This window comes from Rana temporaria, chromosome 2 (assembly GCF_905171775.1).
Source record: "Rana temporaria chromosome 2, aRanTem1.1, whole genome shotgun sequence".
Classification (NCBI taxonomy): domain Eukaryota; kingdom Metazoa; phylum Chordata; class Amphibia; order Anura; family Ranidae; genus Rana; species Rana temporaria.
In genome coordinates this window covers 76,858,802-76,875,022 of record NC_053490.1, presented here as the reverse complement: position 1 = coordinate 76,875,022, position 16,221 = coordinate 76,858,802, and the positions used below count along the sequence as shown (strand labels likewise).

General features: G+C 42.2%; 1 protein-coding gene across 8 annotated transcripts in view; it reads left to right on the top strand.

Moving 5' to 3' along the window:
* NBEA (neurobeachin) overlaps positions 1 to 16,221 on the top strand; it is a 793,834-nt gene that overhangs the window by 4,767 nt on the left and 772,846 nt on the right. The gene's annotated exons all lie outside the window — the stretch shown is intronic.

The following is a 16,221-nucleotide window of genomic DNA, read 5'->3' as shown; positions in this document are numbered from 1 at the left end:
GCGTGCACGATTATTTTAATATTTATGGCGTGCTTGGATGATTTATATATGCAGTGCTGTGGAAATTGTACTTACTACTTTGTAAAAAATGATTATAAAAAAAAAAAAAGGAGATTGTGTGTGTGTGTGTGTATATATATGTGTGTATATATATATATATATATATATATATATATATATATATATATATATATATATATATATATATATATATATATATAATCTATCCATCAAGACAAAATTTATTAAAACATTTTGCTTGTCTTGCAAAAACGCTCTCAAACCAAGGTGTGCGCGCGCGTTTATATATATATATATATAAACGCGCGCGCACACCTTGGTTTGAGAGCGTTTTTGCAAGACAAGCAAAATGTTTTAATAAATTTTGCCTTGATATACAAGCAATGTCTTGATATAAGAGTCGCGTCATGTCACAACCGAGTATAAAAAAGAGAGGAGCCTCTAATGCCGCGTACACATGATCACTTTTTGTGATGAAAAAAAATGTAATTTTTTATCATGGGGGGGAAAAAAAATGTAATTTTTCCAACTTCATCATTAAAAATTATGTTGCCCACACACCATCGTTTTTGAAAAATGATGAACAAAGTGACGGCACTCTAAAGGGGAAGTTCTATTCGCCTTGAGGCTGCTTTTAGCTGGTTACTTGTTATTAAAAGATGATTCGTGCTTTTTTGTCTGTTACAGCGTGATGAATGTGCGATCTCCATTATGAATGGTAGTTTTACCTCCCATCTCAAAACTTGCTTCTGGGCATGTGCGGGTTTAAAACGTAATTTTTGCCCACACACGATCATTTTTTTATGACACAAAAAATGACATTTTAAAAAATTCAAGCATGTTTCTGGAACGAATTATGCTCGCAAACCAAGGTTTTACTGTGTGTATGTATAATATCTCTCTCTATTAAATTATATAAAATTAGGGCTGTTACTGATTAAAATGTTGTTGTTTGATTAAAAAAAAAAAAGATTATAACGCACATACATTTTTAGGATCACCACCATATATAGTCCCCCACTGTAATATCCACAGACTTCTCCCCCACTGTATAGGAAGATTAGTGCTTGCTTAGTCTTACCAGAGATGCCGGCCGAACACGAGCAGTTGAGGATGGGGGATGGCGTCAGCGTGCCGCTCTAGGCTCACCTAGGCCGCCGCCGTGTGGACCAATATTGGTTAATATTCCAATCGCACACCTTCCTGGAAAAACAGCTCATAAATACAAAAATGGGTGCTGAAGCGATCACCAGCTGGGAACTGGAACAATAAACCATATGAACATATTCGCCTGCACACCACGGATCGCATAAAATGTCCAAAAGTTTTAATGCAATGAAAACACCATTGGTGTTGCACCGACTTTTTTTATCACTTGCCTGACGAAGTGGTCATGCGTGGCCTCGAAACGTTGCAATCCTTGTGATGTTTTCATTGCATTAAAACTTTTGGACGTTTTATATGATCCATGGTGTGCTGGCGAATATGTTCGTGTGGACCAATATGGCCGCCGCTCCGGGAGCTAGGCCGAAGTTGTGGCCTTTTCTTATGGCCGAGGCAGCAGCGGATCACGTGGTGTGCTGATCTGCATATGGTGACCCATTACGATCCGTTGCACCACTAGCACCAATTAGGGGTGCAACGGATCGTCACCGATCCGTGATCCGAACGGGCCACCCCGTTCGGATCGGCACACCCCGCGATCCGCGGAGCGCTCCGGAGCCTAGGCCTAGGAAAGTCCCCGGCTTCGGCCTAGCTCCGGAGGGATCTTGCTCCACCCAGTCTGCTTGCCAGAGCCCAGCGTGACACGCCTCCCCGCCTCCCCGGGGAGGCGTGTCACGCTGTGCACTGGGCTCTGGCAAGCCGACATGGAGAGGGAATATTAGCAGAGAAGCACTAGTGTGAGAGGAGGGGGGGGGGGGGAAAGAGCACATTTCAGGGGTGGATTAAAGAGGAAGCAGGTGAGGCTGTTTGGGACTTGTTAAAATATATATATATATATATATATATATATATATATATATATATATATATATATATATATATATATATATATATATATATATATATATATATATATATATATATAAATTATATATAGCTGTAAAAACATCAAGATTGTACTTTTAACAAATCCCAAACAGCCTCACCTGCTTCCTCTTTAATCCACCCCTGAAATGTATGTGTGTGTGTATATATATATATATACACACACACACACACATTTTTTTTTTTTTTGCGCTGTTCCGAAAATGATCCGATCCGTGACTCCTGATCCGAGGATCGATCCGATCCGTGAGTTTTTTGATCCGTTGCACCCCTAGCACCAATCAAAATAATTTTGATCGATAAAAAAAATTAAAGATTAATCGAGGAATTAGTCTTTAATTTCCACAGCCCTAATATATATATATATATATATATATATATATATATATATATATATATATATATATATATATATATATATATATATATATATATATATATATATATATATATATATATATATATATATATATATATATATATATATATATATATATATATATATATATATAATATTATACTCCTTTTTTTTTTCAGCAGGAATACAGTTTCACACCTCCAGCACTGAATGTATGCAATGGCTAGGGGTGCTGGGTTGTGCTACAGTGACTATTGATGCTGGCTGCTGAGGGATCTATTTTTGCAGGGTGGGAAGGGGTATTGTTGCTGCTGGGGAACCTATTTGTCTCTGGAGGGGATCTTTTTTTGTGGGGGGGGGGGGGGGTGTATTGTTTCTGGTGAGGGGATCTACTATTGCTGGGGTTGGTCTTATGTTGCTGGGGGGTCAGTTATCGTTGGAAGGGATCTACTGTCGAGGAAGCAGTCTATTGTAGCTGGCTGCTGGAGGGTCTATTGATGATGTCTGTAGGGAGATCTGTTGTTGCTACTGGGGGACTATATTTGCTTGGGGGGTCTATAGTTGTTGACTGCAGGGGATCTATTTTACTGCTTTTCTTGTGATCATTAAAAAGTTCCATATAAATTACTTGGTACTACAAATGTTATTTGGTTCCGTATTCTCTAAAAGGGGAAGTACTGGGGGGTGGAACCAAGGAAGGGTGCCCGGAGGTAGGTGGGGGGGGGGGGGGAGACGAGAGGTAACTCCTAAAGGGGGAGTTCCTGCGCAGACATCTGTGAAAAAGGCACACATAATGATAATACTTAACAAATACTATATATCGTGTGTGTGTGTATGTGTGTGTGTGTGTATGTATGTATGTATCCGTAGAGGCTCGGAGACACTCTGGAGTGGAGTGTTTCCAAGCGGCTTTGAGTGTCACTGGCGCCCCCTGCACCAGAATAAAGATCACGATTCTCGCGGCATAATATCATCTTTCACATTATACATTAAAGTTAGCCCAAATGCAATGCAACAACTGCGGTCTCTGCTAAAAATATATATATTGTTTGGAGGTTCTAAGTAATTTTCTAGCAAAAAATACTGACTTTATCTTGTAAGCAACAAGTGTCAGAAAAATATTTAGTCTTTAAAGCGGTTGTATAGTCCCAAACTGTGGTTTACTTGCTGGATGGAAGCATTTTGGGAGCTTCGCTGCCATACATTGCCCCCACACACCCCTGTGTTTATGGTATTCCATTCAGTGGAGCACAGGTGAGAAACGTAGGGTATTTTAGACCCTGGATGTCTCATTAAAGATAGCTTGGCATCAAAAAAATCATCACATAGAGGACTTGTTGTCCCCTATGTGATGGGGAAAAAAAATAAGTTAAAGCGGGGGTTCACCCTATCGACGGGAAAAAAAATTTTTTTTTTTCTTTTACCTTAAAATCAGGCATTGTAGCGCGAGCTACAGTATGCCTGTCCCGAATTTTTTACCCCCGTACTCACCTTGTAGTCGTCCATCGAAGATACCGGGGAATGGGCGTGCCTATGGAGACGGAGGATGATTGACGGCCGGCTCTGGCGCGTCACGCTTCTCCGGCAATAGCCGAAATAGGCTTGGTCTTCACGACGCGTGCGCATAGCCTGTGCGCAGGCGCCGTGAAGAGCCGAGACCTACTCCGGCTGTCTTCGGGGAGAGTGACGTGCCAGGGCCGGCCGTCAATCATCCTCCCTCTCCATAGGCACGCCCATTCCCCGCGGGAGCCGAAATCTACGATGGACGACTACAAGGTGAGTACGGGGTTAAAAAAATCGGGACAGGCATACTGTAGCTCGCGCTACAATGCCTGTCTCGATGGTAAAATGTGTCGGGGGGGGGGGGTGAACTACCGCTTTAAGTAAAACAAATGTTGTTTTTAATTGTAATAAATTAAAGTTACACCCAAGCACTAAATCTAAAATCCCCCCCCCCCAAAAAAAAATTAAATTAAGGCCACACCACCCCCACATATACTTGCGTATGCGTTGTGGCGCCTACGTCTGAAAACGTTGATTGTGGTACACGTTGCATTTCACCGCGTATGCCAGAAGTGTACATCAATTCTAGCACCAGATCTCAAAAAATGGAGCTACCACTATTTTATTCTCTGGGGCTACATAAGAGAAGGGGGTTTGTTGTTGAAAATAAAGCTGTGTTCAAAGTCAAGCCCACGTACATACAAGGATTTTTTTTTTTTATGTATATAAAATATTAATATTGAATGGCTTTGCTTATCCTTAAAGAAAATTTCTCCATGCATTGTATAGTAGGGATGCACTGATACCAGTTTTTTTTAAGACAGAGTACCAATACTTTCTGTACTTGCCGATACCAATATCTAGCCTCGGTTCTAGAGCTATATGAATAATCGTTAATAAATCGCATTCGATTCAACTCGATTCACAATCTCTAGTTAGCATTTTTCATTCATGCAAAACATGCAGAGCCATTTTCTACTCCGAGCTGTCAAAAAAAACAAATGTTTATCAACATTGTCAGCGCTGGGAGATAACTATAAACAAAGTATCTTTTAGTTCTTTTAGATCAAAGGAATGAGGTCCGTTTATCCACTTAAAGACTAAACCTTTTTCTGACACTTCTAAGTTAGAAAACTACTTGGAACCTCCTAACGTTAAAATTATATATATATATATATATATATATATATATATATATATATATATATATATATATATATATATATATATATATATATATATATATATATATATATATATATATATATATATATATATATATATAAATTTTTATGTTACACTATTTTCGTAGTGGTCTTTCAAATGCAATTTTTTTTTGGGGGGGGGGGGGGGGAAATACACGTCAATGAATTAAAGAAAACTAAACAGTAACGTTAGCCCAATTTTTTTTGTATAATGTGAAAGATGTTACCCAACGAGAATCGTGATCTTTATTCTAAGCAAAAAAAAATAGTGATTCTCATTTTAGCCAGAATAATGCAGCTCTGCTGGGTTCATGTGCGGGGCCGGTTTGCAGTGTGACTTCGTTCAGTGGTTCAGGTGTGATTTCAGTTGTGAATTGGTAACGTTTATGACATTGGAAATTGCACCTGAACAGGGCTGAAAATTGTACCAGACTCTGTTTGAAATCGCATTGCGGCCAGCTACCGTGGGTTTTTTTTTTTTTTTTTCAGAGTAAGGTACGATTTTTCAGTTAGACCCCTTTCACACTGGGGTGTTTTTCAGCGCCTGAAAAACGGATCCCCTGCAGTCTCGGTGTGAAAGCCAGAGTGCCCCGCTGGACATTAAAAAATGTCCTGCAAGCAGCCTCTTTGGAGCGGTGTGTATACCGCTCCTCCACCGCTCTTACCCATTGAATGGGCAGCGTGGCCGAACCGCTGGCAAAGTGCTGCTGCAATGGCGCTCTGCGGGTGGCTTAAACCATTTTTCGCCTGCTAGTGGTCGAATACCTGCGCAAGTAGTAATACTTGTGCAAATACTTAGTATTGCTGGTATGCTATTGTGAAGTATACTATAGGACCGTTTTCATATACGGTTCTTTATTGCTTTGGATGCCCATGTACTGAAACTTGCCCTGTAGTGCAATGTACCTTGCATATGTTTCCAGAACACCTAAAGGTCCAGCATGGCCAACTTTGATGTGATTGCTTCAATAAATGCTTGGACTATGGGTTTCTGTGCAGAAACATATGAAATGTCACGTTGGGACACTTCAAATAAAGTTATAAAAGTAAACCGCACGGTGTGCTGAAACGCACATTGCGCTGTCGTCACACTGTCGCTGAACTGACCACAGCCCACATGCTACAACTGAATGATCTGGCCATGCAGTGCTATGTGAAGCATATGTTAAGTCTTGAGTGGACAAATTATTATGGACTTTTTTTTTTTTACAACATTTAGAGAGAACCTCAAAAGTTAGATGCCAGCTGACATTTTTAAGGGCATTTGGCTATGTGGCTACTGGGTTTTGTCCAGCTTTGTGTTAAAGTGCTTAGTGACCACCCCGCGATCACTTAGTACGTGATCTGGCACTTCCGTGGCACCAGTGACCCGCTCCCACTGTGATTAGATGCAGTGGGAGCCAATCGGCGTGTCCGATCCACCGATTGTTTCGGAGATCAGCAGAACGGCGGTTTGCCTGTGTAAATTGGCGGTCTTTTTTGATAATGGCACAAAAATAAAAACTGCAGAGGTGATTGCGTGTGTGTGTGTGTGTGTGTGTGTGTGTGTAATAGATATATATCACACACACATACACACACTCACAGCATACCTGTTCTCTGAATGATAGAGCATGAATGGGAATACCTTGTCAAACAAAATAATATTCCAATAAATGCCATCTACAGTCAGTTGGTGTACCTGATCACTGCCAATTGTGTTATATTTGGATTTTATTTTTGTTTATTGCTGTTTTGTCAGTAGCATATTCCAGCTTTTCTTTGTTATGTACAAGGACAGGCATAGGGAAGGCTATCTTGATTGACACATAGTAGTTCCAATAAATGATTTTCTGCTTGTGACATGCTCTAGTAATTGGAATGTATCTGCTTGCCGCGTGTATTGAATATGCATTGTGTGTTGCCCGTCCAATGAGAGACGTGGTGCTTTTATCAGCAGGAAGCTAATCAGTCTGGAGAGCAGCTGCAGTAGCAATGCATTGTGGTTGGAATGCTGCTACACAATGACGTAAGGAAATAAATGAATTTGTTTTATGGTACCTTTTAGTTGGAAAGAGAACAGACTGCTTGTGTCGCCGAGCGTTATCAAACAGCCAGAGCACATTATTCGCCACTTGCCTAAAATGTTCATTGCTTCCATTTGATGGGCCGTTCCAAATGTTTGACTGCCTTTTACACAAAATCCATCTTTAGAGGATCACAGTTTAGATTTGTAAGGCAGTCTGTTGTCTTTTTGTACCTGCAGTGCCTTTGGTGTGCTTATTACACAGTGGGATGAATAGACATTGCAGTGTGATGGCATTAACGAGCATAATGGTGGACTTGTTCTAGGATGTCAAAATCAGATCTGCACAAATAGAGACTAGAAAAAAAAAAATAAAAAAAAATATATATATATATATTCCTTCTGGGGCTGCAAGCTCTGACTGTTGAGTCGCATACGCGCGGGAGCCGCCTTTAAAGGCATGACCCGAGATAGAAACGGCGCAGCGTGCCCTTTCTAACTCCGGCGCATGCGCAGCAGAAATCGCCATACGCCGATTTTAAAATATCTCCTAGACCAGTGATGGCGAACCTTTTTGAGCCCGAGTGCCCAAACCGCGACACAAGAGCAATTTATTTCTTGCAAAGTGCCAACACAGAATTAAACCTTCCAGCGGCTCTGTACAGAGGTTGGGACTTATCTAAATGAGCCCCAAGGGACTAGAAATGGACGATTCTGCCAGATTCGCTCAGACTGCAGGGATTAGGAATGCATTGTGCAACATACACTGACCATTACACTCACCTACCTGACCATTACACTCACCTACCTGACCATTACACTCACCTACCTGACCATAACACTCACTTACCTGACCATTACACTCACTTACCTGACCATTACACTCACCTACCTGACCATTACACTCACCTACCTGACCATAACACTCACTTACCTGACCATAACACTTACCTGACCATTACACTCACTTACCTGACCATTACACTCACTTACCTGACCATAACACTCACTTACCTGACCATAACACTCACTTACCTGACCATAACACTCACTTACCTGACCATTACACTCACTTACCTGACCATAACACTTACCTGACCATTACACTCACTTACCTGACCATTACACTCACTTACCTGACCATTACACTCACTTACCTGACCATTACACTCACTTACCTGACCATAACACTTACCTGACCATTACACTCACTTACCTGACCATAACACTCACTTACCTGACCATAACACTCACTTACCTGACCATAACACTCACTTACCTGACCATTACACTCACTTACCTGACCATAACACTTACCTGACCATTACACTCACTTACCTGACCATTACACTCACTTACCTGACCATTACACTCACTTACCTGACCATAACACTCACTTACCTGACCATTACACTCACTTACCTGACCATAACACTCACTTACCTGACCATAACACTCACTTACCTGACCATTACACTCACTTACCTGACCATTACACTCACTTACCTGACCATTACACTCACTTACCTGACCATTACACTCACTTACCTGACCATTACACTCACTTACCTGACCATTACACTCACTTACCTGACCATTACACTCACTTACCTGACCATTACACTCACTTACCTGACCATTACACTCACTTACCTGACCATTACACTCACTTACCTGACCATTACACTCACTTACCCGACTATTACACTCACCTACCTGACACATGCAATGACACCAATAATGAGGCACAATGTTTTCCAATGACACCAATAATGAGGCACAATGTTCCCTAATGACACCAATAATGAGGCACAATGTTCCCTAATGACACCAATAATGAGGCACAATGACACCAATAATGAGGCAATGACACCAATAATGAGGCAATGACACCAATAATGAGGCACAATGTTCCCTAATGACACCAATAATGAGGCACAATGACACCAATAATGACAAAAAATGGGAGAGCACAATGTTTTCCAATGACACCAATAATGAGGCAATGACACCAATAATGAGGCACAATGACACCAATAATGAGGCACAATGACACCAATAATTAGGTACAATGTTCCCTAATGACACCAATAATGAGGCACAATGACACCAATAATGAGGCAATGACACCAATAATGAGGCACAATGTTCCCTAATGACACCAATAATGAGGCACAATGACACCAATAATGACAAAAAATGGGAGAGCACAATGTTTTCCAATGACACCAATAATGAGGCAATGACACCAATAATGAGGCACAATGACACCAATAATGAGGCACAATGACACCAATAATTAGGTACAATGTTCCCTAATGACACCAATAATGAGGCACAATGACACCAATAATGAGGCAATGACACCAATAATGAGGCAATGACACCAATAATGAGGCACAATGACACCAATGACGACAACAATGATGGGGCACAATGTTTCCTAATGAAACCAATAATGAGGCTGAATAACACCAATGATGACACATGTTTCCCAATGACAGTAATGAGGCTGTTCTTTTTGCACAATTGATTATTTGCTGAGCTAGCACCTGATATCTGAGAGTGGGGCAGGCTTAGGACTAACAAGATAACTGTACCGTACACTGCACATTAACTCCTGTCTCCCAGTGTCTGACCTTGCTCCAGCAGCTCATTATTCCCGCCGAAAGGCTCCTCTGATTCCAGCCGTGTGTGCTCCCAGTCACGTCACCGCTGATTTGTGCGGTGTGGATGAGACAGCTTCTTTGATTGGATCAGAGTGCGTGCGCACACACGCACGCACATCACTCCCGGGAGTTTCTTCTTTGTCACTCCCACTCAGACACGTCATCAATAGCCCTAGAGAACTGTGGGAGTTGTAGTTTGCGGTGCGGTGGGGACAAATGGATTTTAGTGTGTTCTTTTCAATTTTTCATGGCGTGTGGCGTGCCCACCGAAACAGCTTGCCGTGCCAGGAGCGGCACGCGTGCCACGCGTTCGCCATCACTGTCCTAGACCATGTAGGTCTGGAAGATATTTCAAGCACCTACAGGTAAGCCTTAATCTAGGCTTACCTGTATGTTAGGCCTTGTACACACGACCGGATCTATCCGCTGGGATTTATCCGCAGATCAGTTCCAGCGGATAGATCCGGTCGTGTGTACGTCCGAGCGGACATTTATCGGCGGAAAAAAATCCAGCCGACGGATTTCAAGCGGATAAAAATTTCTTAGCATGCTAAGAAATCTATCCGCTTGAATCCTGTCCAGCGGATTGATCCGGTGGTCTGTACAGACTCACCGGATCAATCCGTCCGCTCCCCTCCCTTGCATGCGTCGTAATGATTCGACGCATGCGTGGAAGTCTTTACCTTCCAGCGTCGTGCACGTCGCCGCGTCATTGGCGCGACACGTCACCGCGGATGGATTCCGCGCGGATTTCGATCTGATGGTGAGTACAGCCATCAGATCCAAATCCGCCAGAGGATTTATCTGCTGGAAACGGTCCGGCGGACAGTTTCCAGCAGATATCCTCTGGTGTGTACGGGGCCTTAAAGTGGTTGTAAAGGGTTTACAACCACTTTAAACGCTGAGCTCAGAGCTCCTGCATCAGGGCAAACACATGTGACAAGGTTTGAATCTGAGAATGCATTGCTTGAAAGCAGAAAGTAAGGGTCTGGAGGAGGGCTGGAGCTGCAGGAGAGGTGCAAGGGCCACATAAAAAGGGCCTGGAGGGCCGGATACGGCCCACGGGCCTTGTGTTTGACACCTGTGGTTTACATCTATAGCAAGGGCATTATTCAACAGTAGTCAAAGCTGCACAGTTAATTATGTACAGATATCCCTTATATGCATAGACCTGTTTTGGTAATGGTGAACAATGCCTTTGTGACAGGTGGGAGTAGGTGGCCCTGAATGCAGATGGCGTGCATTTGGACCTGTCCCCACATGCCAGTCAAATTAGAGTTGCTGTGTTCTTGCAGCCGCTGCATCACCATAGACTTGCATGGGTTGCTTGCATGTGGTGCTTGGCGCCTCCTGCCGCATAAACAAAGGACCATTTCACTGTTTACAGGCCTCAACGCTTATGTGAATGAGGCCTTAAGGAAAAAGTGGTCTGCTGCTGCCCTAATTTGATATTTGTAGTAAATAACAACCACAAGCCTCCGTCACAAGAGCAAAGGACTGGGTTTGCTCAACTAAATAAAACTGTTCATTTATTTTGGGGAAATTTTATAAAAATTGGAGGAAAGGCCGGTGGGGACGTCTTCCATAATGAGCAATTAGTCCCCCTCCAGCTGCCATATACTAGTTATATCTGGTCATTTTATAGTAATTGAAGATATGGTCAGCAGTAAATTTGGTGGCCAGGTGCCTCCTGGGCCCTTCAGGGCCTTGGTGTGGTAATGATTGTGACCTCTGTGACCCGCTATCCTGCAGTGCTGCGTTTGAAGACTTGCACGCCTTAATTGAGTTGCCATTCTCTAAAGTCTATTAAAGGAAACATTGAGGCTGCTGGTAGTTTCTTTGTGAAATGCTAGTTGCCTAGATGTCTTTGGTGTTTACTGACTGGAATCGCATGCAAAGCACATGAAATCAAAACACCTGACCCCGATACTTCTACCCAGTCAGCAATTTAGAAAGGCGGCCAGAAATCTAGCATTTTCTAATAGTACATTACTTCCACACAGAGAGCAAGGTTCCTTCTCTACAACAAGGAAGGTTTACTACTCAAGCTGTGGCTGTTTACTAAAGAAAATGAACTGTAAGGCCTTGTTTACAGTGGTGTTTACAGCCCCTCTGAAAAGTGATCCGTGGTGATTTACGCTTTTTCAATGCATTTTAATTTGCATTTTGGTGTGCTTTTAAACACTTTTGAAGCATGTAGGATAGTTATTAAATTATTCTAAAAACTCAATGGTCCTTCAACTGACAGGTGTGAAGTTTCAAAGGATTTAATGGTTACTGTATATACTCGAGTAAAAGCCGAGTTTTTCAGCACATTTTTTTGGTGCTGAAAATGCCCCCCCGCCTTACACTCAAGTCACCTTTTTGCGCCTGATCTCCCGGACTTTGGGGACCCGGTACTGGCTGGCCATAGGTCCCCTGGACCCCAAACTCTTCCTCTACAAATGTGCAAAGTTTGCTGACCTAGGGCCGGGGAGCACCGATTTTTCAAAGCCGGGCACCCCTTTCATAGACTCGCGCGTTAAACGGTAATTTTGGGGACCCGGTACTGGCCGGTCGTAGGTCCCCTGGACCCGTTACTTGGCACACATGTAGCCCCATTTTTCCTCTACAAGTGTGCAAAGTTTGTTGTCTAGAGACCCTACGGCTGGGGAGCACAGAGTTTTCAAAGCTGGGCACCCCTTCCATACACTCCCATGTTAAATGTCATGGGCACAGTGAGGCATGGAGATGGACACCCTAGGCTTATACTCGAGTCAATACATTTTCACAGTTTTTTGTGGTAAAATTAGGTGCCTCGGATTATATTCGGGTCGGCTTATACTCGAGTATATACGGTATGTACAGTATTTTTTCTTCCAATTTTTGTAACACAAAAACAGAAGAATAACTGATCAGTATGAAAGCAGCCTTACTGGGTTTTTCTGTCTCCTTGTGAGCTACTGAACTTCTCCTTTTCCCTCTCACTTCCTTTTGTATGGAGTGAGCTTGTTGTGGTAATGTGCATTGCTCTATGCACACTACAAATTACATAGTCCATCATCAATCTCGGGAGCCAGCAAGAGAGAGTGGCTAACTTCCTACATACAGTGGGACCATGGAGGACCAACGTAGCCATCTTCTAACAGGATGTCCAGATCACGGTAACGGGGAAAACATTTTTTTTTGAGGAGCCTGTGCGCAATAGAAGGGCCTTTTTTTTTCTAAATTAAGAATACTTACTTGAAAAGATTGGTTTGCAAAAAAAAATAAAAAATCTATAGAGTTTAGTGTCCCTTTTTAAGTTGACCATACTAGTATTTTTAATTTTAGGAAGATGCATTCCAGTTTCTAATAGTTAGTTAAATTGATTGTTTTTTTTATTTTTATTTATTTTTTTAACAGTGAGGACAAAATTCAGGGCGATACCACCTCTCAAACGTGCCCATTGAATTAAACCACTTCAGCTCTGGACGATTTTACCCCCTTCATGGCCGGGCCATTTTGTACTAAAACAAAACCTATATAATTTTTTTTCACACAAATATTTTTCTTTTGGTGGTATTTGATCACCTCCATGTTTTTTTTTAGTTTTTGCAATGTAAATGAAAAAAGATAACATGTTGAAAATAACACCCCAATATTTTTTTTACTTTCTGCTATAAAACAAAACCTGTCCTCTAGAAAAACAAATATCAAATTTTTTGGCCAAAATGTATTCTGCTACATGTCTTTGATCTGAAAAAAAAATCCCAATAAGTGTATATTAATTGGTTTGTATGAAAGTTAAAGTGTGTGTGTGTGTGTGTGTGTGTATATATATATATATATATATATATATATATATATATATATATATATATATATATATATATATATATATATATATATATATATATATATATATATATATATAATATATTACTACTAATTGCGGTGATCCTCTACTTCTAATGTAACTCCGCGGGCAATCTGACACTAACTGATGCTGGGGGGAACTGACTGCCACTAACCTCACTAGTGACATTAATACAGTGATATTATACACTGTTTCTGTACTAATGACACTAGCTGGGAAGGGGTTATCATCTAGGGGGATCATGGAGTTAAATGTGCGCCTAACTATGTGTAATGTGTGTTGCTTTTACTAAGGGTACTTTCACACTGGGGCGCTTTTCAGGCGTTTCAGCGCCAAAAATAGCACCTGAAAAGCGCCTCTCAAGCCACCCCCCAGTGTGAAAGCCCAGGTGCTTTTACACTGGGCGGTGCACTTGTGAGATGTTAGAAAAAGTCCTGCAAGCAGCATCTTTGGGGCTGTGCGGGCCGGTGTATACACTGCACCCAAAACGCTCTGCCTATTGAAATGAAGAAGCGCCACAACACGGGCGTTTTAAACCCATTCTTTGGCCGCTAGCGGAGGTTAAAGGCGCCGCAAAAAATAGCGACGCTTTACCGCTAATGCCGGCACCGCCCCAGTGTGAAAGTGTCCTAATAGATCTTAGTTTCTCATCCCTGAGATTGTTCTTTCTGTAGAGAGCTCTGTGTTGATTGTCAGCACAGAGTTTTGGGCTGTGATTGTACGCAGCTCATGAGAATGTCCCGGCCATGAATCATTGTCCAAGACTTGCTGACTGTGTATAATCATAGCGGGTGATGGCTGGGGAAGGGGGCGCACATGTTCTCACCCTAAATCTGGAAGTACAGGTACATCGCTTTGTCTACACCGGCCAACCATCCCCAGTACTTGGCGGGTGGGAAGTGGTTAATGAGGCTATCGTACTCCTTCTCACTGCCTGTCGAACACCCTCTGAAAAGTGACCCGAATATGGATCGCATTCAGAGGACACAGCAGGTCTGAAAGAGCCCTTACTGCAGAGGTGGCTTTCATTTAGGAAAGTCCATTTATTCCACAATCCAAGTAAATAAAAGCACAAGAAATGTTGATTTACTTCAGTGACATTTGTAAAGTCATGAAATGTATGGAGAATTGTCATACTGGTATAGAGCCAGCTCCAGGCTTTGCGCACCTTTTTGCTTTGACGCACCTGCAGTGTCTTTAGAGAGCTTAAGCTAAAAGTTCAGGTGGGCTTTATTAAAGAAGGTCATCGTGACAGCCAGGCAGCTGGCATTTTAAGGATAGCTCAGCATTTTATCTCTTATTGCAGGTCTACATTATTCCTGCACATGTCTGCAACCTTTACCTTCTAATGTCAGGAAAATGTCTGTATAGTAAAAATAAGATCTCTTTGTAGTTTTCATGCTGTAAATAAATCTAATAAATGTGGTGAAAACGCGGCCAGGCAATGAGGCTTTAGCTGTCTCGTGCTGTTCTCAATGTTACTTAAAAATATTGCCTTCATGTTTTTTGCTTTTGGAATTTTCGTTTCCTGCTAAGCTAAAGTGTAAACAATGTGATAATGAGATTTGTTATATATTGTCTGCGGTAAATTACACCACAACAGACTGGAAATATTAAAATCAATATAGTAATGTTTGTGGCTTTTTAATAAGCCTTTTATTCATTTTTATGGTTTTCCTTGGTTGTCTCTGAAGAGGATCTGCTGATGTAATCTTCCACAGACAGTCATCATTTGTGTATTCAGCATTCTTTTCACAATGCCTCGGGCACCCCGCAGTCACCCACTGATGTGCGGATTTTACCCAGACTCCTCTGCTGAGCCATACTTAACCTTACTTCAGTACTTTAAAGAGGTTGTAAGAATAAAAATAAAACAACAAAAAAACAACAACCTGGAAGACAGACATTATGAAATACCTTAGAATGAAGCCCCTGCAGTGGCGCCTGCACACCGCTGAAGATGGTTGACTTTTTCCTTTTGGTGTTTCTTCTGGGTTTGAGGGCTCTGGATTTGTGAGTGGCCAGAGCCATGATGACGTGACTCCCATGCATGCGCACGGGAGCCGCTGGTCACGGCACAGGGCTCAGAAGAAGCGGCATGAACGGCAGTTCCTTCAGTACTAGTAAAAAGGGTTGATTTAACTCATAGAGGCAGATCCACAGAGAGAGTACGCCGGCGTATCTACTGATACGCCGGCGTACTTTCAAATTTCCCGCGTCGTATCTTTAGTTTGAATCCTCAAACCAAGATACGACGGCATCTGGGTTAGATCCGACAGGCGTACGCCTTCGGATCTTAGATGCAATACTTCGGCGTCCGCTGGGTGGAGTTTGCGTTGTTTTCCGCGTCGGGTATGCAAATTGGCTATTTCCGACGATCCACGAACGTACGCGCGGCCGTCGCATTCTTTTACGTCATCTCTAGCCGGCTTTTTCCGGCGTATAGTTAAAGCGGGTGTTTTGCGGCGTAAAGTGAGACTTGCGATGTTAAGTATGGCTGTCGTTCCCGCGTTTAATTTGAATTTTTTATTTTTTTTGCGTGAGTCGTCCGTGAATCGGGATGGACGTAATTC